The following is a 22,577-nucleotide window of genomic DNA, read 5'->3' on the forward strand; positions in this document are numbered from 1 at the left end:
ACAGACAGAGATCAATGTAGAAACAGTCAAGAAATCTGACTTAAGCTTCACTGCAGCATCAGCCTAAACCTGGTATGAAGACAGCTTATGAAAAGCCTGACACGTGACATCAGTTTCATGAGTTTTAGCTTGTCATGAGTTACTTAAAATGTAATTGGTTAGCTGTCAATATGGTAAACCTAAACAGCACATAAGAAATGAAGTAGTATTTGGACAAAAAAAAAAAAGTAACGTCTTGTTTTATAGTGCTACATCTTTATATTTTAATGTCATACTCCCATGTGTTCTTTTAGAGGATAACCCTACACCTTCACATTGAAATGCCCATTGGTTCATGCAAGTCTTTCTCCAGTAATTGCTGCTGACCCACAGTAATTGGGATTTTCTCATCTGACCTCTAGTAACAACCTGATCCTACCAGAGAATATCCATTGAATGGAAAGAAACAGAAAAGCGATGAATGAGCTTCTGCTACATTAGGTTAAACAAAACAAGCTCTTAAGTGAAATTGGTGCTAGGGAGCTGTTGAGTATACAGTTTCTTCTCTGTGAGTTTAAATGATAAACTGTGTTTTTCATTAGTAAGATAACAGAAAATGGTAAGTAAATAACATTGATTATACAATACATGACTTAGGTTATAAGGGTACTGCACAATCCTTTAAATGACAAATGATTACACTGCCAAATTATTAAGGCCATGCCACCAAAAATAATTAAAAGCGATTGGAGAGAAAATATTATTTAAAGTCATCAGGAGAAATATTTATTTAAACAAATTGAACCATATCAACAAACATTTTTTCAGTTCCAGCAGTGTTATAAATTTTATCATCTTAAACTCATCTGAGCTACTGCATTCTGCCGCTGGAATGAAATGTTAGCAATAGCATTGACATTCTAGTTAGTCTCCATTCAGCCCCAAAGTTTAATAGAAATAACCTGTCGCATTTGACTGAGTGTGATATCACTGCAGAAGCCTTGAATTTAAACTGGGTGGATAAGGAAAATTGCATGGTTTGTGAAGAAGGCTTTGAGTAAAATGGAAATTTTGCCTCTATCCTATTTAGCTGTCAAAAGGCCACTTCTAACACTTTCATAAAGCTATTTGCCTACAAAGCAAAGATAAAGACCTGGAAAATAATAACAACAAAATCTCAAAGCAAACAGCCAAAAGATAAAAACAACAACAGAAATTATCCATACTTTCTAATTTCCTTTGGTTTAATTTTAATTCTTTCTGTATCATTTCTTGATGGAGTTTCAAAATGTTAAAAAGGCAAAATGGATGAAGATTTATTCCAGTTGGTTATTTGATTCAGTAAGGCTATTAAACACATTCATTTTAGTTAACATTTCCATCTTGGAAATGGAAGAGAAACATGAAAGCCAGAGCAACGTGTAAATTAATGATAAGAAAATTAATAAAACTACTTTTGAAACTTAGGTAGCAAATATAATCGGAAGCTCTAGGTAAAGCTGGAATTTAATGGATGAGTAAGAAAGTTAGTATTTCCTTCCTGGCAAAAACACTGCTGGTGGTACACTTGCAGACATATTGGTCACACACACAGCTTTGTTCTGTAGCACCTGATCAGAATGACTTTGGGGATTCTGAAAAGCAACTCCATGTTTGTGACAGATGTGAATCAGCATGTGTGTGATGTGTGACCAGTAGTCACATTATGACAGAATAATTTCACATTAAAGGCATAGCTGTCATTTACTTAGAAATGTGAACAACTCTTCTTTTTCCTTTTCTTTTTTTTTACTCTCTTCTGCAGTCCAGTGTAGGGTGCAGGCTATTATTGTCTGCACTGCATCTCAATGAGCTAGGGAAAGAATAGAGACTTCCCAAGATTTTAAGCCTAGAGTATACTACACTCCTTATGTATATGTAATATAGGCCAGTGTCTCCACACACAGATATGTGAATGAGAAAAAGTTGGTTTTCCTCATTATAAAGCTGTATTTTTGCCTGTTGTGGTCTGATATTTTCCGCTACGGAAACTGTAGCGTATGGGCAGACATGACTAAAAAGGATAGCTATACTCTTCTCATGGGAATTGAAAATGTTTCTCATTCAGAAAATGAGAACGTTCTGAATGTCAGATATTCACTTAGCACATTGCCCCATTGAACATCTTCCCTCAAGAGATTTTCATTTTTCCATATTTTTGGAGTGGGTATCAGAAGAGATGGCAGTGCTGGCAACTTTGCCCCCACTGCTTTAGCTCTGGATCATGGAACACAGGGGAAGAAACAATCAGTACACTCAAATCTTCCCTCAGAGCTTGTCTTGTGTACAAATGGGGTTAAAAATACACTAAACTGAAACAGAATATTTTATTGAGGAAGATAATCTGCTTTACTTGTACAGGCTATCATCTCCTTCACCAAGTAAAGACAAGAATGTCCAGGTCAATGTATTTATTTCTCTTGTTTCACTATAATGGACGCATTAGCAACTCAGGGGTGAAGAACTTTTACCAATAGAAAATAAAGAGGAAGTGACAGAAAATAATAGTGGAATATGTTATTATTAGCAAAGTTAAGGAATAACAGAAAGGTAATTTAAATCTTTTTTAGCAGAATTCTCAATCACATGCATTACTCCACATATGAATAATCCTGTTTTCATCACTTAAGTCAACCTGTGTGTTTCAGTGTTTTGCTAATGGGAACCCAAAAGAACAGTGTCAAAACTGCAGCCCATTATGTTTTGAAGGAAAGATGATATTGCCTCTAAACCCTACAATAATTAAAGCCAACAATAGATTTCTCTCTCCATTGGAAAGATTGCTCCTAATCCAACGAGTTATTAACAGCATCATTATTTTGCTGTCACCTTTCTGCTAGGCCCTTTTCCTTCTGGTTGACAAGTACGATAACAGACAAGGAGACTACTGATGTGATACAGAGTTTTTCTTTCCTTTAGAATGATCTGTGACAACTTCCATTTGTGACAGACAGTTTAGGTTATAGCAGCCTTTGCTTCTCAGATTCAGGTACAGAATAGGCACACTGCTTGCTCCTTGACCTGCATTATTTTGTAGAATGCTTCTGTGACTTATAAGAAAATGAAAACTTAGCTCACCTTCCATACTTGAAAGGACACACACACAGAATTCATACAAGAGATAAACTGCTGGAAAGCAGTGCCCTGAGAAGAAAACAAACAAAAACTTTGAGCCCAAGAAGAAGCAGCCTCAGCAGGGAGCTAAGAGGGAAAGTTTTCCTTGCTTGCTTGAAGTAGTGAAGTCTTGGAGCAGTTCATAGTGCCCCATTTAAATTGCAGGCAGCTGGTTACTTTACAGAGAAGAGAGAGGAAGTGGTTGCTATGAGAGAAGCAGAATTTGAAGCATAGAAGTGAAGATGTTTCTTCAGGGGTCATTTGCAGGCACAGGGAAACTTCTCTTTTTACTCTCTTGACAAGAAAGATCCAGTATGGATGGTTCTGAAACCTGAATGGATTTAGGAAGATATATCATGGTAAGAGGATGAGGAAAACACTGCAATCCTATGGAATCCTAGTTACTATTTAAATAAAAATGAGTGCTGCTGTTTGATTTCCTTATTTTGAGTGGAGTTTTGTTTCAGGGCCTGAATTTGTTCTAGGAGTCCTTGTAGTGAAAGGCTGTAGCTCCAGACTCCTGCAGTCAGTGGGAGGAAAATTAAAGCTATTTTTCTATCTTAAAACAATATTTGTTTCAAGAAAGTACTGTCTTTTCCGCATAGGTTATAAATCTATCCAGATTATATCTTTATTCATTAGCTGTTCTGCTGGGTATATGTTAGTGTGTTTTTTTTATTGACATAGCAAATGAAAGAAGTTCTTGTACAGGTAACTGTATACCAGGCATGTTATGAAAAAAATCTCACAGAGGAAGATTTGCCAGTTTTTATAGTGAATTGAAGTGGTCAATTTCCTAACTTTAACAATTCATTTGTAGAGCTTGGAGTTAAAAATACTGAATGACATCACAAAGGCACAGCATGCATGAAAGATGGTAATGAAAGAGAAAATTATTAGCTTAGATTAAGTCAGTTTAAAAAGCGTGAGCTAACTGGACCACACCTCTTAGTTTTCCACAGGCCGCTTTGGAGAATAGGTTCCCAATTTTAGTGAAGTTTGAGCTTAGAAGATTTAAGTTCCAAGGATTAACCCAATCTTACTCATTGGTTCATCAGACTGCCTGAATAACTAGGCTATCAAGTATGCTGTGAGTGAGCTTTTCTCATCTTTTCTCTTGCAAATGTTTTGCTTTACCTCAGTAATTAAACATTCATTGGACAAGAAAGAGGTTAGGGAAGTCATGCGTGAGAGAGGAAAGTCGGGTTACTGCTCCAGTGGTTATTTAATTAGTCAAACAAAGTTGGACAGTTTCAGAGGACACAGCTGAGATCTAATAAGGTTGTTGACTCAGACATGCTGCTGAAAAGACAGAAAACTTGTGGTGGAGTTTTTGTCCATACAGCAGGAGGACAGAATCTGGGGTCTTCTGCAAATGCGTTTCCTAAACACTGTTTGTTTCACTGTTTTTGTTTATTTGCTTTTTAAATAGAAATATAACTTGTGAGAAAAGGATTTCACTGGATTTGTGAAATGAAATCTGCTTGGAGAGCAGGTTGGGAGCTGGGAGATATATCAAATCCAGTTGCCGATAAATAAATTCTGCATACTCTTGGTAGGTTGAGATCCTCATGTGGGTGAAAATTGTGCAGCATTTCCCTTCAAATGCTAATTTGTAGATCATATTGAAATTCAAGACGGGAGATGTTTGGGATGTGTTTATAAAATGCCTTGTGAAGAATATATAGGAGTAATCTGATGAAGATTGTATTAGAAAAGAAAGAAAAGGACATCTTGTTGCTCTTTATAGCGCATAATACTGTTATTTTATGGATTTAAAACTGCCTAATGGCTTTTCCTCTGGGGTATTCATCACCTGTTCAATCATTTAAACTCTGCTTAAGTGTTGTGGTATCATCTAAATGCTATAAAAATAGCTCTAGTTTAGTAAAGTCTCTCACAATTTGATTTATCGTTGCAAGTCTCCTCACAGATATTTTTCCAAGCTACCAAAAAGATGTGCATAGAGGTTTCAGAGCTGTTTCCAAGCACTAAATCACCAGCACTGGATATTCTGACAAAATGGGAAAGAATCTGTCACATTTATATGGTGGGATCTGTGTGTTCATGAAAGTGAATGACTTAGAGAAATGAGAACTGAATTTTTTCTGCCAATGCAAAGGCATGGGATCATAGCAGGAAATGGGACTCTCGTTACTGTAGGAGTAGCCACCTCATGAAAACTTAAGTCATATTTTACATACTGCAAGAGACAAAGCAGTTCAGTGGAGGAAGTGACCCAGTGCTCCAGAAATATCTTAGACTCTCATCATCCAAAACACTGCATTTCTTTTGCAGTCAGCAGCTTTATTATGAGACGTTTTCTGATCGCTTTTAAATATCTGCTGGTGTATCTCCTGAGCAGGAGGATGCTGGAAAGTGAATGACCAGAGTGATGAGAATGTAAAGCAGTGTGAGAGGGCTGAACCACTGTAATAATTGTCTGAGATTTTACTGAACCCCAACACTGCAGTTGCATCATCTGCAGAAATTCTGATGAATCAAAATTTGCAATCTGCAATTTGATTCCCAGGCTCTGAGGTGAGGTTTTTAGGAGACTGGGAAAGCAGCATTCAGAAAACTTTGGAACTGTTGTGGTACAGATAATTGTCTGCTTTATCTGGGAACTGTTGTGGAAAAGGAAATCATTGAGTGCATCTTCAAAAATGCAAACCAGATTAGGGTTATATGCATTATAATGATCATGATGACTGAGGAGCAGTTTGAATTATTCAGCTATTTTCTTCGTGTTTCCATTTTTTAACGTGCTCGCTTTAAGTTAATATTTCTTTTTTTAATGAGGCCGCTGGGGACAAAAGGTGGTTGACACAGGGGAGTACATTCTCTGGCAGAGTAAATTCCTCATATATAATGCAGAGAATAAGTCCTTGAGGTAAGAACCAAACACTGTAGTGACAACAATGAAAAAATATGCAGTGTGGCTGAAATGGAATAATGTCAGTGCTACTCCTACCAGCTATCTCAGTGTATTATACAAGCCAGACATCACTTTTTGGCTAAAGAAGCTTGGGACAGGGAGTTATTATTCCAGAGGTTTGTGTCTCCAATTGGAACATAGTGCATTAATGCATAAGTATCTTCAGCCTGTGAGGTTACTGTTGGACAAGTCGAGCTGCTCTGATCCCACTGCATCCAGCAGTTTGACAGCACCAACATATGCTCCCTGCCCTGAGCTGCATGCAGCTGCTGTGCAATGCTGACAGCTCTTGGTTCTGCCTGGGCACAGCAATAAACCCATGGACAGGCACTGAAAAATTATATCTGAAACCACTGAGCTTTTCATATTTCCTGAAAGGCTACTAAATATTTTCATGGTCATCTCCTCACTGTCATTGTTTCACTCTGCAGATTCATTCAGGTCTCTCTACACTTGATTCGGAAATCCATCTCTTCTTTTTATATTCTTTGTTCTTCCTGACTTCAGTGGTCTCCAAGATTACTTATCTCCTATGTCTGTTGTTGCTTTTGAAGTGCTCATTTGTTTCCTTTTCCCCCATGTTTCACATTTTTCAAATTCAGGAGGATATTTTGTTTTCAGTCTTTGTTAAGACAGTGCATACCTTTTCATTACCATGATCTTTATTAATGCTATTATCATTGCTGCGGATCAGCTCATTTTTTTAAGTTTTGATAAGAAATGAGAGGAAGACTTATGCTTTTGCAGTCCCCTTTGCTTTGTTTGAAGAAAAAAAAATCTATATCTGGTATTTATTATTTCTCTGTATGACAGACACAACTGTGAGGTGTTTTATTTTTCTTCTCTCTTTTTTCCTCTCTGGATGAAAACTTAGCAAGTCAGCATATAGGAATTGCATTTCAGTCTTTGAAGGGCCTTCAGGACCAGGCACCCTAAGGGAAAAGAGACATTCTGCAGCTTAGGCCTGTTATAAAATTCCTTCATCTCCATGTTATGCTCTCTTCCTGACTCTAGAGAAAGGGAGTTGTTTATTACTGACCTTGGCCATTGGAATACAGCTAGATTTGAAAACAACCTCGAGGCCCACATTCATCCCTCATAATCTTAGAAAGCCATCTGAGATGTCTGCGTCTGGGATAGAGTCCAAGTGGACTGCCTCAAAAAAACAGGAGTTGGCCGGTTCACTGAGCATCTCATTGTCTCTCAGCCTTCCCCAGGACATTTTCTAGCTGGCACCATGATTACTGTATGAAACTTCACTCCTAACATTTTTTGCTTAGTTTTCAGTTGCATTACTAAATCTCAGGTTTTCATGGGAGAAAAATAGTGAAGGATATGCCTGCTACTGAGGAGATGGCAGCAACCCAGGAATTTGGCCTTGTGCATAACAAGAAATAAAAACTGAGAAAGCTGTAAAACATGTTTGATGAACCAGTCGATGGAAAACCCTCTTCTCTTTCTTTTTAAAGGATGAGTGATTGCACCTGTGAGAAGACATCTATCTCAGCACAGCTAAATTCTCTGTCCGTGATTCCTTGAGTGAAAATAATTCCTTGAGTGAAATAACACTGAGAATGAGATTGATTCCACGTGAGGTAACTGTATAGATATTTGGGAAAATAAGGGCTGTAGTATAGCATATGAAGAAAGTATAGAGGTTGAGGTGGTTAGGGAAGACAGGGTGGGAAGTTTGGAGATGGTAGCTGATGTAAAAAGGTCTTGTTACACTATAAAACTTCATACGTTCATAGATGTTTGAGTGCTTCCATAAGATGTTATTGAGAAGTCTTGAGAGGAGAAAGAGCATATCATAGAAGTAGTAAAACTACTCTTTTAGGACCTATAAGTGTAGGAAATAAATTATATTTTTTCAATGAGAATAATTCTGTAACAGTATTTTGAGGAGTAAAGAGATTTTAAATCTACTTTCATAGATTTGCTATTACCCTATAAATGCAAAGAGCAGTCTCAACCCAGCTCCTATTGTATCTTTAACTCCCAAAAGCTTTTGTGCCTTGTTAATTACCTTGGCATCTTTGTATGCATTTGGAATGCAGCATTTAATGAGCAGATCATATGAGCAGCTGCCTTTTATTTAAGGCATGTGGTCGCAGATCACTTCTTAATTATGTGTCTGTAAGGAAGAACAAACTACAAAGAATGTTATACTAAACTGACTCCTAGGCAGGTTACAGAGGGTGGGGGAAATTCTTGCAAATAAATAAAATACGATCTATTTTTAATAAAATGTCAGGTGATTATGCTAACTCTCTATTTTGTTATTGTCTTCAGATTGTTGCGTGTTTTCCTAAGGCCCAAGCTCCTGCAGTCAGGTGAGAACATATGTTTACATTTCTAAGTATAGAAAGTAAATCTTGGGGGCTACGTGATAAAATTTCTAAGCTGTTTGATGTCTGAAAGCTGACACTTTTTGACCTTTCTCTGTTTAATTTGGGAGGGGAGAAACAGGCTTCTGTCAGTGCAGTGCTTTGAAGCCCATATTCTCAGGTTGTCACCATGCTGAGTGACAGGTAGTGAGGGTGGGTTGTGTCAGGGCTCAGCAGGGAGAAGCAAATGCTGTCACAAATAGCACCCGCTAATGCTGCAAGCAACACCTTGCTAGACTTCAATTGGCAGGTGTGGTTTCTGTTTGCTGTGAAAGATCCTTGTTGTCTTTTTTATTGCATTTTGTAAGAGAAGGCTCAATTTTGAATAGTTCAAAGGAGTTTGAGGAGATATGTAGGTGTGCCTTGGATATAAGCTTCATGTGTTAGGTGGTTACAATCAGGCTGCTCATAATCAGCAGCTAAGATTGTACAAAGTGCTCAGATGCACACTAACTTTGAGTATCCCTTGCTCATCAATGACTCAAGAAAAAATATGGCTGTTCTTGTGGCTATTTGTTTTTAAGAAATGAAGTTGTATGTTTTTTTACAGTACACTTTTTATGTCTTAAGTTTTTGCTTCTTAAAAATAAAAGACTGAGAGGAATGGATCCACAAGGGAGAGAGGAATGAATGAGAGAAAATCAGCATGTGGATGAGATTCCCCTATCAGGGAAGCTATTATTAATATGAAAATTTGACATGAAATTCAGACTAATAATTAAATTTAACAACATAAAACTAAGTTAAAAAAAAGACAATGTAACCTTCCTCAGGTGTTTTGCAATTCTTAGTCAAGTCAGGTGACAGGCAACATGACTCCTGTGGAGAATAGAACTCAGTGCTTTGTCATTGCACGTAGACTTATCTTCCCTATGTTAGCTGTGTTCTGACTGTTGGAATGTGTAGTAGGACTAGAGTTCCCCATGGTAGATATGAATCCCCATGCTTGGGGCACCTGAGGATGGAACTTGAAGGTGTGATAGCTCTGGGGGTTTAATTTGGAAAGATATTTCTTCCTGCCTGATCCACAAGTGCACCTTTCCTTATATTCTGCATTTCTGGCAGTTGGATGATAGCTGTTCATCTATCTGATAGCTGATTCAAACCTGGAGAACTCTGCCAGATATCATCAGCTGACGATTTGGTTGCTTTTCTATCGGTGTCTTTGCAGAAGATGCCTTTTTACTCTCTCTGTGAGGTGGGAGGTATTGCTGGAACTAGTGCTGTGCTGCAGTGTCAGATTCTCAAAATGTCAGATTTATTTGAGCGTGTGATGGTGTAATTTGGCTTCCTGCTGCGCAAATGAGAGGATTAATTTCCATAATACAGAAATTAGCAATGCAGTTGATATTTTTCCATCTCACAGCACAAATTAGCAGCTGTGGGTGACAGTCACAGTTCAGCCTCCTTTCGTCCTCCCTCCAAATAGCCATTGATGAAGACACTTGCCCCAATTAAACAATATTGAATGCCAAATTGGTGTTATCTCCTGTTCCTTAGAGGCTTCAAGTTTTTCAAGTCATGGTTCTGGTTGCCCTTTCCTGAGCAAAGAGAAGGGAGGGAACCAGCACACTCCACCCCCCTGAATCCTGGGTGTGGAACACATCAAGCAAATGCATACTAAAGAATTGCAGAAGCTTAGATGACAGTAATTCCTTGATGGTATGAGTAATAAACAAAGTTCTTAGAATGTTTACATTGAGGGGGATTGATTTCAAAAGTCTGCTATGAATTCATTTATCTCTGCTGAACTTAACAGGTTTTCCCAGAAGTTTCACAAAGTGCAAGGAAGTTCTGAATGTGGCTATTTGTCTCTTTATTGTTCCAGAAAACACCATAGGTTCTGCTTTATCTCTGTCTATAAATAATAATAAGAAATATTCTTTATCATAATCAAGCTTGAAATTATACTAACACAGTTATGGGTGAGTTCTCATCTTCGTCTGCCAGACGGTTTTTCTTTTCCAAAGGAGAATTCAACTGTTCTATCCTTGATAGGAAAAGGGAGAGATTGGCTCTCAGGATGGCTGAAAGTGACCCAGTCCTTTCTGACTTCATGACATATGCTGCATGTGTGTAGGCTTTCCTATCTTTGACAATACCACTCTCTCTGTCTTAGAATACAAAGTTATCTGGTGTGCATACATGTCATTGAATGCTTTCCATGGTCTGTTATATCTGAAATAACTGAAGGACAATGTGAGGTTGGTTCTTCTAGGTGACTTTTCTACAACAGACAAACATTGGGAGTAATTTATTGTTAACTACAGAAAATGTCAAGTTTTCATGTTTGATATAATGGCATTGCATGCAATTTCCATCTTTTTATGAACTCATTCTGGACTTGTTGCAAGGAATAAAAATGAATGTGCTTACATCTGCTTTATATATGGGTATGATATTTCTACTGTAATGACTACAGGCGCTGCAGCCTTGAGAAGTGTTACTATGCTTAAGACTGCTGTTACTGAGTTCTTTACCATAAGATTCTTGAAGGGTAGAACTTGTGAAGTAGTTCAGAAATTATTTTGTGAATGAAAGAGACATGTTTACTGTTGTTTAGTGGAATAATGCTATTCATTGGACAGTATTTGGCAACTTTCAGTTTCTTGGTGTGTTCATCCTAAACTTGCATTTACTTGCTTGTAAGAATCATGCTTAAGTTGTAAAATGTTTGGTGTCCATTCTTTATCTGTTTTAAATGCATGGATTGTCTACTGAAGGTCTAGGGAAAACCACAGAATTGTGTAGTCCAAACTATTTGATTAGTCTTCTCTTGTCATAGGCAAAAAAAAGTGTTTACAGAGCGAGTCCGTACTACATGTCTCTGACATTAATTGATCTCTAGAGGCTCCTATCTCTTTTTGTTGATTGTGATCCAGTAAGCTGATAAACTTCCTTTAGATACCTAAACTTAGCTATGATAAATCCAGTTGCTGCTGAAGAAGCAGAAGTGTTAACAAGAGATTCTGATATGGTGTCGGGGAGATGGTATGTGTTACTTACTGTTCACAGTAGTATTGATCCTTTACAAGGAAATAATTGCTGGAAAATAGTGCATCAGACTAAGGTGGACAATGCTTCTGAAGCCTTCAAACTGATTACTGTGGGCAGTCACTCAGCATTAGTGTTGGGTCATGACTTCGTGCAGTAACAAGGAAATGCTGCATGTAGCTGTGAATGGCATAACTGCAGTAGCAAATGAACCAGGACGGTGCTGCTGCAAGAAATTAATGCCTTGTTGCTTCTGCTCAGCTCAGTGTTGCAGAGAGCTCTTCTATCTACTTCTCTAACTTTTGAGTGACTTGGGACAGAAACAAACCAGTGACAAATGCAGTCATTATAAATCCTGCTTCTTTCATTTCCAATGAGCAGTTCTCTAATATTTGTACTAATTAAAGTCTTCCTTAGTGGTCATCAGGAATGTTTACCTTCCATTTAAATGATGCCTGTAGTAAGTACTTACCTTGTACTCCACATAACCACACTACAAGCAGGCAAAATAAATAGATAAATTAAAAAAATAATAATAAAATTGTATTTTTATCTCGTGCCTCACTACAAAGAGGCATTTATCCAGTGGTATTTTATTAATTAGATTATTCTTCAGAGAGCAATGACACAGAATTGAAAGATGTAAATCACCATACTAAAAGGTGTTTGAGACTTTCTCCCAGTCAGATGAGTTTCCTACTCATAGAATCAATTGAATTGGAAGGGACCTTTGAAGGTCACCTGGTGTAACCCTCTGCTGTGAGCAGATGAGACAGTTCCATCAGTCCTCAAAACCCCTCCAGACCGACTGTAAGGGAAACTGTTGATCACAGCCTGAACCTCTGATTAAAAATGTGAGGCAAGCGACGAGTCAGCTGTGGGAGCACAGGTGAAGGTAATTCAGCTGTGCTTCCGGAAGGGGTGGAGCTTGACTCTACCTCTCCTAGATCCCATTTAAGGGCTGACCACCACTAAGGTAGCATCTCTTTCTGGAAATTGCTCCTTTGTGGAGTTTTTGTGGTGAGCCTCATCATTGATGAGCATCTATCTCAACTGAAAGCCTCAGCATTGGTGAGTCTTTTCTTAGATATCCTTTGGCTATCTATTTACACTGCAATTGCAATTATACACTTGTATTATTCCAACTATACACTGACCTTGAGTGTTTCCAGGGACAGGGCTTCCACCATCTCTCTGGGCGGCCTGTGCCAGTATCTTACTGCCCTTGTACTTGAATGCCTGCTCCTCCCCCCCCGAAAAAAAGCAAACCACAAAAAAAACCCCAAAGACAGTCTTCTGCAGATCAGTAAGAGTTTTTGTAACATGAAGATATTAAAGTAAACTTTCTTTATTATTATTTTAATGTTTATTTATTGTGACATAGAAATAGATGAGATTTTTCCACAGGTTATATCAGGTTGCCAATGAGTGTATGACAGTATCAGTTAGGAAAAGACTGAGGAAACTCTCTAACAGAACTTGTAGAAGTTGAAGTCTAAATACATGCCTTGGATTTGTGCACACATACAATTCTGAGTCTGTGCCAATTAAAGGTAGATGCTTTGACAATATATTGTAGAGAATTAGATCCATCTTTGTCTGTGAGGTTCTTTGGAGTGTTTGAAAGACTTCTTGCATTAAGGATGCTGTGTGAGAAGCAAATATATATATATATATATATAGCTCAGCACCGCTCCTTTCAGACTGAAAGGTGTGATAAATGGTATTGTTACAGCTATAGGATAACAATACTCTCCCTTTCAGTTCACAATAGTCTGGCTCTAGTATCAAAAATCAATTTCCTCTGAAGGATATGTTTGGACAGTCTTTGGGATCAGTGCTTTAGAAGGGGGAGGGGTGATCTATTTGCTTCTCAGCTTTGCGCTTAAAATGTCAGCTGCACAGTTTTCTGTTTCTGAAAAATAGAAAATAAGTTATTAAGGAAGGGATGATGCTTTTTATATTCTGCCTGTGAATATGGTAATTTAGAAGATATTTTAATAACTATTTAATCTCCTGTGGGATATATGTAGTTCTACTACTCTACTGAGCCTTTAGTACATATTCTGAGGACAAGATGAATTCTATTTTCCAATTTATAAATGTTTTAAGTCTGAAATGTGATCTACGGGTCATGTCAAATCCTAAAAGCAAACTGAAGGGCTTATTATATGCAGAACTGTGCTGCTTACATTGCAAATTAGGCCTTTAGTTTGCATAACAGCAATGCTCCCCTATCTTTTATGACAAACAGCTTTAATTCTGACCATATCATGTTGAGAATCACCAGGTGGAGTTATTGCATGCAGCTGAGATTGTTTCTGACTGCATAGGTTCTGTTAAATCTTTAGTTACTTGAATTCCCTTTTTTCTGAGTGCAAGATGCAGCGCAAGTAATAAGGGATGCTGTTTTTCTACTTACATTCCCTACTTAGAGCCTTTTCTATTAACCCCCAGGAAGCAGACAGTTATCTCTAGTTAATGTCTTAAGATAACTGCAGGTTGTTTGCAATCAGCTGTCTTCTAGGATTGCATTTACAGTAAAAGTGAACATGAACCTGAAGCGCTCATCAGACAAGCTGGTACAAATGGGGAAATATGTTGATAAAGGATGAGATGGGGAGTTTGGTTTGCTGCTGTGGGATGTGACAGGCATCTGTCACCATCAGGAGGATTTGCTGGGGGGTTGAAGGAGCTGTATCTATCTCAGTCAAACAAAGGGTATGTTGATTAATTGGGAGTATGTGTGTAAATTCCAGCTATTCTATCTGAATGTCAGCAAGAAGGTGTGAACCACTCCTTTAAACATTAGGATTAGGTTGTAGTTGCATGTGTTTCTTAAGCAATTTGGAGTCAGTCACTCAATTTTCAAAGTCAGTGTGGTATTTAAAGAGCACGTAATATCTGTCCTGAAAACTGGATTAAATACCCATTAAATGAAGGCACTTAATACTCTAAGCCAGGAGAACTTCTACCATTATTAAATAATAATTTAAGAACTAAGGCATAATTAATAGGACTTAGCTGACTGCTTGCTGGTGGATGTGCGAAGGTTACAGTTTGTGTACCTCACAAATAAAGGCATAACAAATTTCAAGGAAAGAAAAGTTCCAACAGTAACTTTCACTGGAGAAATCTCCCTGATACTTCTAATCACAGTGGAGGAGAGGGTGCTTTGGGATTAATACAGATTTGCAATGAGGATATGATCTATGTGATTTGCCAAGCACTGAAGATCACGTTGATCTTTCTTCTTTCAGTATTTAAACCCTTAAAATGCACTTTGGAAAAGACAGATCCTCCATTTCTATCAAAGAAAACCTCCCCGCTTGGTGAAGGTGATAGAGCATAAGTACTTCCCTTTTTAAGATCCCAAATTCACTCTCTATGATAAAACTGAATCAACATACAACGTACAAATTTCTCACAGAGATACCTGGAAGTACATATGCATGCAACTGTTTAGTCCATAGAAGGTTGGCTTTTGTGTGGTGAGCAGTAGAAGCAGAAACTGAATAAGCAGCGAGTCAACAACCCTGTATTTCTGTGCTGCCACTTGAGAATAGGCAGGCATTTTTGGAAATACTGCTTCTAATATTGGGATACTTTCTTTGAACCAGACTCTAAGTCCCATATCTCATTGAAATGATAGATGCTAAGTGCTTGTGTTTCGTGATGTGGATGCTCCCATTTTCCAAGTAAGAGCTCATTACTGAACTTTAAACTGTAGGATCTAAGAGAGGGGAGTATTTCTGTATTGAGCTGTTATACTGCTGAGTTGAGGGACACAGAAAAGGGAGGACTTCCCCGTGCCCTTTTTAGCCCTTGCAATAAATTGTTTGCTTATTTCTCTTTCTGTCATGCTTTTCCCGGATAACATTTTATTGTCCTCCTGTTGCTAAACTGATATTGCAAGAAATTACCTATTGTGAAGCAGGAAAAACAATTTTGCCACTTGCTTCTGTCACCTACTTTTCTGGGAGTTGAGGCTGCTGAAATAAAGATTAAAGGGTAGGTGTGGGAAGGAATGGGAAACGGGGCAGTGGAAAGATGAAGGAGGATTTTCCTTGAATACAAGGAAGGTGCTTGCCAAAGATGCGATAACTGCCCCCTTAATACATGAGTATCAGTAAATAATTAGATGTGTGAGCTGGCAAGGCATTTCTGATGAGACATGCTATGAGATCTGAATCATCACTAACGATCTTTCGCATTATTGTTATGAATGCAAGGAATGTTAAATCACTGTCTATTTACCTTCCAATAGACAGGCATTTTCTAGCAACATGGATGCATAAGAACATTGTGGGGGGCAGGAGGGGGAGAAGAAATCTCTGATTTCCTCCAAAGGCTTCACTCTGATAGAATGTAGGTAGGGAAATTTGATTCTTCACCTAGATGCTGAAGTTCAATCAGGTGTTTTTTGATCTCCCTGTGTTTTAGAGATTTTTTGTAATTGTTTTTGTTTCTTAGGGGGAAAAGTGTTATGCCTTAGCTATTGCAGTGGTCAGCCTGTGTTCTTGTGGCAGAGATTTCCTTGACATTAGGGATGCTTTGCAAAACAGTAAAGAGGAGAGTAGCATGTGCTTCTTGACTGTCCCTCATGCAATTCTTTACAAATGTTTTGTATTTTTAAAAATTGTTGATCTTTATTCACACTCCTTATTTGAATTGCACCCTACGAGGCCATTTAACTCCCTTTTGCAGCTGCTGTTTTTTACTATCGGGTCCATGTTCCATATGGCATCTATAGGGATAGGTATAATTGAGTACTGCAGGGTCAGAGCAGAGCCAAGGTCTCTGTCATCCATATTCTGTATCTAATAGTGGTGGCCATCAGAATTTTCAGAAGATGTAAGGACTTCCATTATTAATATTTCTCTATTTTAAATCCTACTTATTTTTCTAGATAGACAGAGATTGGCTCTAATCTTGATGTTTCATATTTTCCTGTCTCCTAATATGTTTTTAAACAACAGTTAAGAAGGGTAATTCAGCATCTCAATGTCTGTGCACACAGTTAATATATTTCTGATATATCCTTTCCTTTTAGGAAAAAGAATTTAATTAGAACTTGAACTTTCTGAAGAATTTACTTAAACACTTCTTACTTTACTATGTGTTAATTTCATGGCTTTCTGCTTAAAAGTAAAGTAAAATTAATGAAGTGCCATTCAAAATGGGAACAGATCTTCAGGAATGCAACAGAGCTTAGAGTAACATCCCACTGTTTCTTAGCTGTTGTTTTCATATTACTTCACCAGTATGATTCAGATAGCATTTTGAAAGGGGTCAGACATGCTCATTTTTCAGGGCTAAGGGCTGACGTGATGTGACATCCACCAGCTTATTCTACAGTCCACAGTATCTGTGGTACTTGCCAGTGTAAGGAGTACACAGTAGTGGTGAAGTATATGGTTCATTCATATGGTGCAAATCATAGTGTAATTGAGTGTAATAGTTCATACTTGAGTTGTTCAATGAATCTTCCTTTTCTTTTTTTCTTTTTTTTTTTTTTTTCTTCTGTTTTTCCCCTCACCTAAAAATCTACAGTCTTGCCCTTGAACTGTGAATTCTGTTTCTGTGTAATGCATAAGATGACTTATGTGTTACCTTACCTTGCCTGGCAGGACTGATTTGTACCCCTTGGCTTTGCAAACTGTCATGTAACTGTTGATATGAGGTCGTGTGATACTGGCAGAAACAGTGAAGGTAAGCTTGAGAGAAAGCCTTTGTAGAAGGCTCAAGGTTCTTGGGCTGGGGTTGCCTGCTTGACACCCCATTGTGCAATGTAGATGGATATCTGCATCATGGTCCAGCGCTCCTCCCCTCTGCTACTCAGTTCCTATCCTGAGTGCAGACAACCTCACTGATGAAACAAATGGGGCTCCAGGGACAGCTGTTCACAGATGTAGTGGCAGCAGCCTCAGCATGCAGGCTATACTGCAAATGCATTAGAAAGTGTGTGGCCTCCAAAAGTCACTGTCCAAAATCCTGATGGGGAATAAGTGCTCCCTGCAGATTTATTCCATTATTTACTAGATGAAGACAAAGCTGTCAACAATGATATCTCCTTTCCAATTAAGCTCACTATTACAGTCCATAAATCACAGCATGTCTTCCCTGTGGGGAAAGAGAACCTGTGCAATTTCTGAAAATGCTCATAAACAGTGTGTGGGAAATAGCTGTGTTTTTTTCCTTAACCATGCACATTCCATCATATTGCTTTCATATCAAATCATGACTAAAGCTATTAAAGAGACCAAGCAATTGTGTTACATTTTAATGTCAGGTGAAGGTGAAGTGTTTCTCTGCTCACAGGAGGCCAATGATTTTGATTAGTACCGTCTTCTAGCCCTTTCCCACTAAACCATGGGGGGAACTGAACTAAAGGGATTTCTTTTTCCTTGTCTCAGTGCAGGATCTGCCTGTGTCTGTCTTCATAAAAACACCCAGTGAGAAAACTGCCAGCACCTTTCCTAGGGAATTGGTTCTAGTGCTTTGCTACTTGAATTCAGGAAGCTTTTATCAGTGACCAGTCTGTCTCTTCCTTTCTGTAGCAGGAGCCTATTACTTCTTGGACTCTTTCACTTGTACTTAGACTGCAAATTCATCATCAGAGATGGGAGGTATTTGTTTCCTGGTGTTGTTTTGCTTTGCTTTTGCTAGAGCATTGTGTAAGAAAAGTAGTTGAGTGCTGTAGGACACAGTACTTTACACACTGATACAAAAACAGGGTATGACTACAGAAGGTGCTTGCAAGATTATGAGTCAGATATCTTGCAAGAAGTTGTCCCAGATCCTCTAGGAAGTTTTTCTGCTCTGAAAACGTGAGCGGAAGTCACAATGCAAAGTGAGATACTATTGTGGCAAAGCTCATTACTCTGTTGCCTGCAGAGTGTGACACAGCTTTGCCTGCTCTGCCATTATCCTAATTGATTGCGTGGCTGTTCTTATTTGTAGGCTACATTTCTGAGGGCTTTTGGTTTGCTTGGCTGCTGCTTCTTTTCCTTTTTTTTTCCTTGTGGGGGAGGGTTGTTTCATTTGTTTTGCTTATCAGTAAGCAATTCAGCACTATCTCACCATTTGTAGTTATGGTTGCCTGGCTTTCTGGGTGTAGCTTCTGTGTCTCAGGTAACATGAGAACAGTAACACTGGATATGTCATGTCTTGTAAAAATACAGTGCAGCATGCTTTCCATGGGACAGATGGAGTAAAGTCCACAGCTCCAGCTTATGGTTTTCCTCCCTCTCTCACAGGGGTGAGAGGCTCTCCTATATACAGAATCCTTTGTGGGATGGTAGAAGCAAGTTTAGGAAAACTAACATTAGAAATAGAAAGCCTACATTGTGCAGTATGATGATACCAACCTCTCCGTAAACTCAGATGTGTGTAACTGAACCAGCACTGGCCAAACTAAGCTTTCAGGTTTGCTCCTCAGCCATGAAGTACCCAAATAAAAGAACTGTGACAATATTTCAGATTTTCTTATTGCTCAGACAGAGGAAAAGGATTGAAAGATTTAAAACTCTCACTCCAGGTAGAAGAGAAATGCTGGAAGAGTTGGAAATATCTAGAAAATGAACTAGAAGCATTAGAGTTTGAAACCCCATGTGGGACTATGCAATTCACTTTAGCTAAAAACAAAGTCCTGTAATCTCAGGGGAATACATAACTGGATATTTTTCCTGAGTATTGAAGTCCAATCTTACTATATACAGCACTGTTCATAAACAGATCAAACCCTGCTTTAAAAATAAAAGGATGATGAGATGCCTTTGAATTTGCTAGTGAAAGATGAGACTTTTGTAGAATTTCAGTGCTGTGAGTTGTAATTTTTGCTGCTTTCCCATATGAATGTATTTGTGGCCTACTTGTTCTGTTGTAAGATGCTTTACCTGCATGTCCTTTGTATGCTCAGTGTTCCTCATAGCATCATGAGTTGCCCTTGCCCAGGTGAATAGGTGCTTTACTGGCCAGTGGAATATTTGGCAGGAGAAATGTAGAGGTTGTGCTGAGGAAACCAGCACTGAGATGAAGGTGGCTGCAGCCACTGGAGAGAGAAAAGCTCACATGTACTAGACTTAATAAACATCAGAGTGCAGAAAAAAAGTTAAGTCTCTTCTACTGGGGATTTTATGAACCACCTCCTTTCCCCTGTAGTTTTGAGTCATCTAAACTGCTTATGTACAATATGATGGTATCAAGTGACATGGCAGACTCACAAAGGGAATACATTAGCCTCAGCACTTGTTCAAGCAGGTGGCTGTATTTCTACCCAGAATATAATAATTGGATTTGACCATCTGAGTTACCAAGGTGTTATTTATACTGCAGGTCTATACTGAGCTTTCAAATCTAAACTGGGAACAGTATTTACAAAGTTAGTTTTCTTTTTTTTTCTTTAAGAAAAGGTGCCTTTTGTGAAGGAAAAATACATAAAAAGAACTTTATTAAGAGTAGCAATGGAAAGAATATAAATAGAATTAATATAGGAAAATCAGCAACAACATACAGATTATTTTGTATCATGTTATAATATAGATGGTAACAACTTATCCTGTATTATGAATAGATTCTGTCATAATTTCTGTGAAGGAAACCTGGAGAGATCCTGAGAAAGCTTTGATACCATGTTGTGCAAGGTGCTCTATGGTTATTGTTACTTAATCCAGTATACTCTGTCCACTAATGCTCGTAAATGTGTGTGTGTGTGTGTATATATATATTCTTAACAACATTCAACTTCTCTTTGCATGGAAAGAGAAATCTCAAATGCATATCTGCTTGCCCTGTTTGACAAATGCATCTCTACTCAGCAGGAGTTTTGGGAATCATCAGTATTTAAGTTTGAATGTATACAACCCATGTTATCACAGGTGAGCTGAACCTGTTTTGGAGATCTTGCCTAGTTTGATTACTTTTACTTTTCTTTTGTTTTCTTCTTCCTTTTAATGACAGGCTCCTCTATTTTTTCATTTCTAGTCCAGAAATGCAGAAATGTACTGTTTGGAGCTCATCTCTCTGTGCTCCAGCGTACCGAGATGGTGATTTCCAGCTGGAATCTGCCTGCTAGCTCCAGGCTTTCTCTAGGCTGTTTCCATTTTTACTGTTTGTCTTTCAGTATGAAGTATAGAAATGTTCCCATACCCCAGACTGTAGGAACTCTGCTGTGCTGAGCATTATACATGTGAGCAGAGCAGGGAGAAGAGGAATCCTGGTGTGTTTAGTTCAAGTAAAATACTGAATGGAAGCATGACAAGATTATACTGACAGAAATTCCAACTGATAGTGCTCATACAACACTGTGAAGAACAACATATGTTCTCAATATCTATGGATATTGAAAGTCTCAATTGAACTGGTACTAGCCTGAATGATTTTATTCTGGTCTCCTAATAAAGATGGTGAACTGTTAAGTTACGCTGTGTATCTGCTAGCAATTCTAGCCCAGTCATAAATCAATCCCAGTTACTTCATGGGGAACACTGTTGAGAACTGTTAATTGCTGTAGTTCTCTTAGATCACTTGAAGATCTTAAAGGAGTTCTGCACTCCTAGTGTGATTTAAAACCAACAAAGAAAAACCAATTAACAAAATTAAGTGCAGCAAAGGAAACACAGTGTAGTGAAGAGAGGCTGTTCAGTGGGGTATCTTGATTTGTGTATTATTAGTTTACATCCTGATTACTTATGTTCTTAATCTTGTTCTTAGTTTGAGAAAACTTCAATAGATACTAGAGAATTGCTAGCTCCCCAAAAAGTTTGTTTCAGTTTGTGACCATTTAAAATGGCCTATTTGAAAGGAGGAGAAACAAAACAAACAAACAAACAAAACAAAGCTGGAAAAAAAATACCTTACTTTAAACTTACAGGTTTTTTGAGGGGAAAAAGTAAACTTTGGGAAGAAGTCCATCCCTGGAGGTATTTAAGAGATATAAGGATGTAGCACTAGGACATAATTCAGTGGTGGGAATTGTTAGATCAGGTTGATGGCTGGACTTCCTGATCTTGAAGATCTTTTCTAGTGTAGACATTTCTATGATTTTTATATAAGCTATTCAGCAAAATAAGCCTTTAGAACAACTAGTTAATTCCTAGCTACCAAGATCATAGTGGAAATTATGATGCATATTTTATGTCACAGACTACAAATACTCTGATCAACTATTCTAGCTTAAAAATAAGGTCCTATTAAATATCAGACAGGGATTATGCCATATGTTAACTGCACTGTATTTTGTCTAAGACTCACAATGAAGGCATCTGTTTTGTGATTTGAAGACTGAGGAGAACATCTAAGTCTAGTATCCGAAACAGTATACAACTCTTAATGCAGTATGTGCTTGCTTAGTGACTCACTAGACTGTTAGTTTCTCTTATTACCAAAGGCTGATGGCTCTTTGGTATGTGAAGAAAATTATATAAATGTGTATACTTACATTTATATATACTTACATAAATATACAACCTATATAATGAGCAATCCAAAATAAAGTAAAATAAAATTTAAAAAAAAAAATAAATGCTGAGGAAAAGCTCAGAGCCAAATGTAGTAGTGAAAAGGATCATGTTGACTGGAGAAATCCAATGTTTCTTAGAATTAAGGAGGCTTTTTCTCTGTTCCTAGCCTTTGTGAGACTATGGTGTGATCTGGTGCTTAAAAAAATATGTGGAAATACAGTATGCTGTATAAACACATGAATCTCTGAGACTTTTGAATGCTCTGAATCCTGAGGCTTTCATACTTAGTCCCTGTTCTTTCCCAACCTGCTTGCTACAGGAATCAGCGCTCTGATGCAGCATAGTGAGACAATATGCTGCTATTTGGCAAGAGAAGGAAATATCTGATGAGATCAGTGTTGTGAATGACTGACTTTAAATACTACTAATAATTTAAATAAAAAAAGAGAAAAATCAAATGCAAGAATAGAGCCCTGGAGGCTCTTTGCCACCAGAGGAAAGGACTGGAAGATCCAAAGCGTGAAGAAATTGTCATGCTACAGTTTGGATATAGAGCTCGAAGTCATTTTCCCCATACTTTATTCATGAGAACTTTAATATGTTCACATATTTATATGCTCATTAAAACATTATGTGGCTCTTTCTTTTCATGATATGCAAGGA

General features: G+C 38.0%; 1 long non-coding RNA gene across 3 annotated transcripts in view; it reads left to right on the top strand.

Annotated features, from left to right (window-relative positions):
* Positions 1 to 7,529: 7,529 nt before the first annotated feature.
* The window catches only part of LOC107316760 (uncharacterized), a 270,762-nt gene continuing 255,714 nt past the window's right edge, over positions 7,530 to 22,577 (top strand). For 2 of the 3 annotated variants that reach the window (XR_014947893.1, XR_014947891.1), the window contains exons 1-2: positions 7,536 to 7,665; positions 8,363 to 8,403. This is a non-coding gene — a long non-coding RNA (uncharacterized LOC107316760). Of the gene's footprint in view, positions 7,666 to 8,362; positions 8,404 to 22,577 lie in introns of all 3 variants that reach the window. The other variant, XR_014947892.1, reaches the window with a different exon arrangement.

The sequence above is a fragment of the Coturnix japonica genome, chromosome 7, assembly GCF_054131305.1.
Source record: "Coturnix japonica strain WE chromosome 7, WE-NBRP24, whole genome shotgun sequence".
Taxonomy (NCBI): Eukaryota; Metazoa; Chordata; class Aves; order Galliformes; family Phasianidae; genus Coturnix; species Coturnix japonica.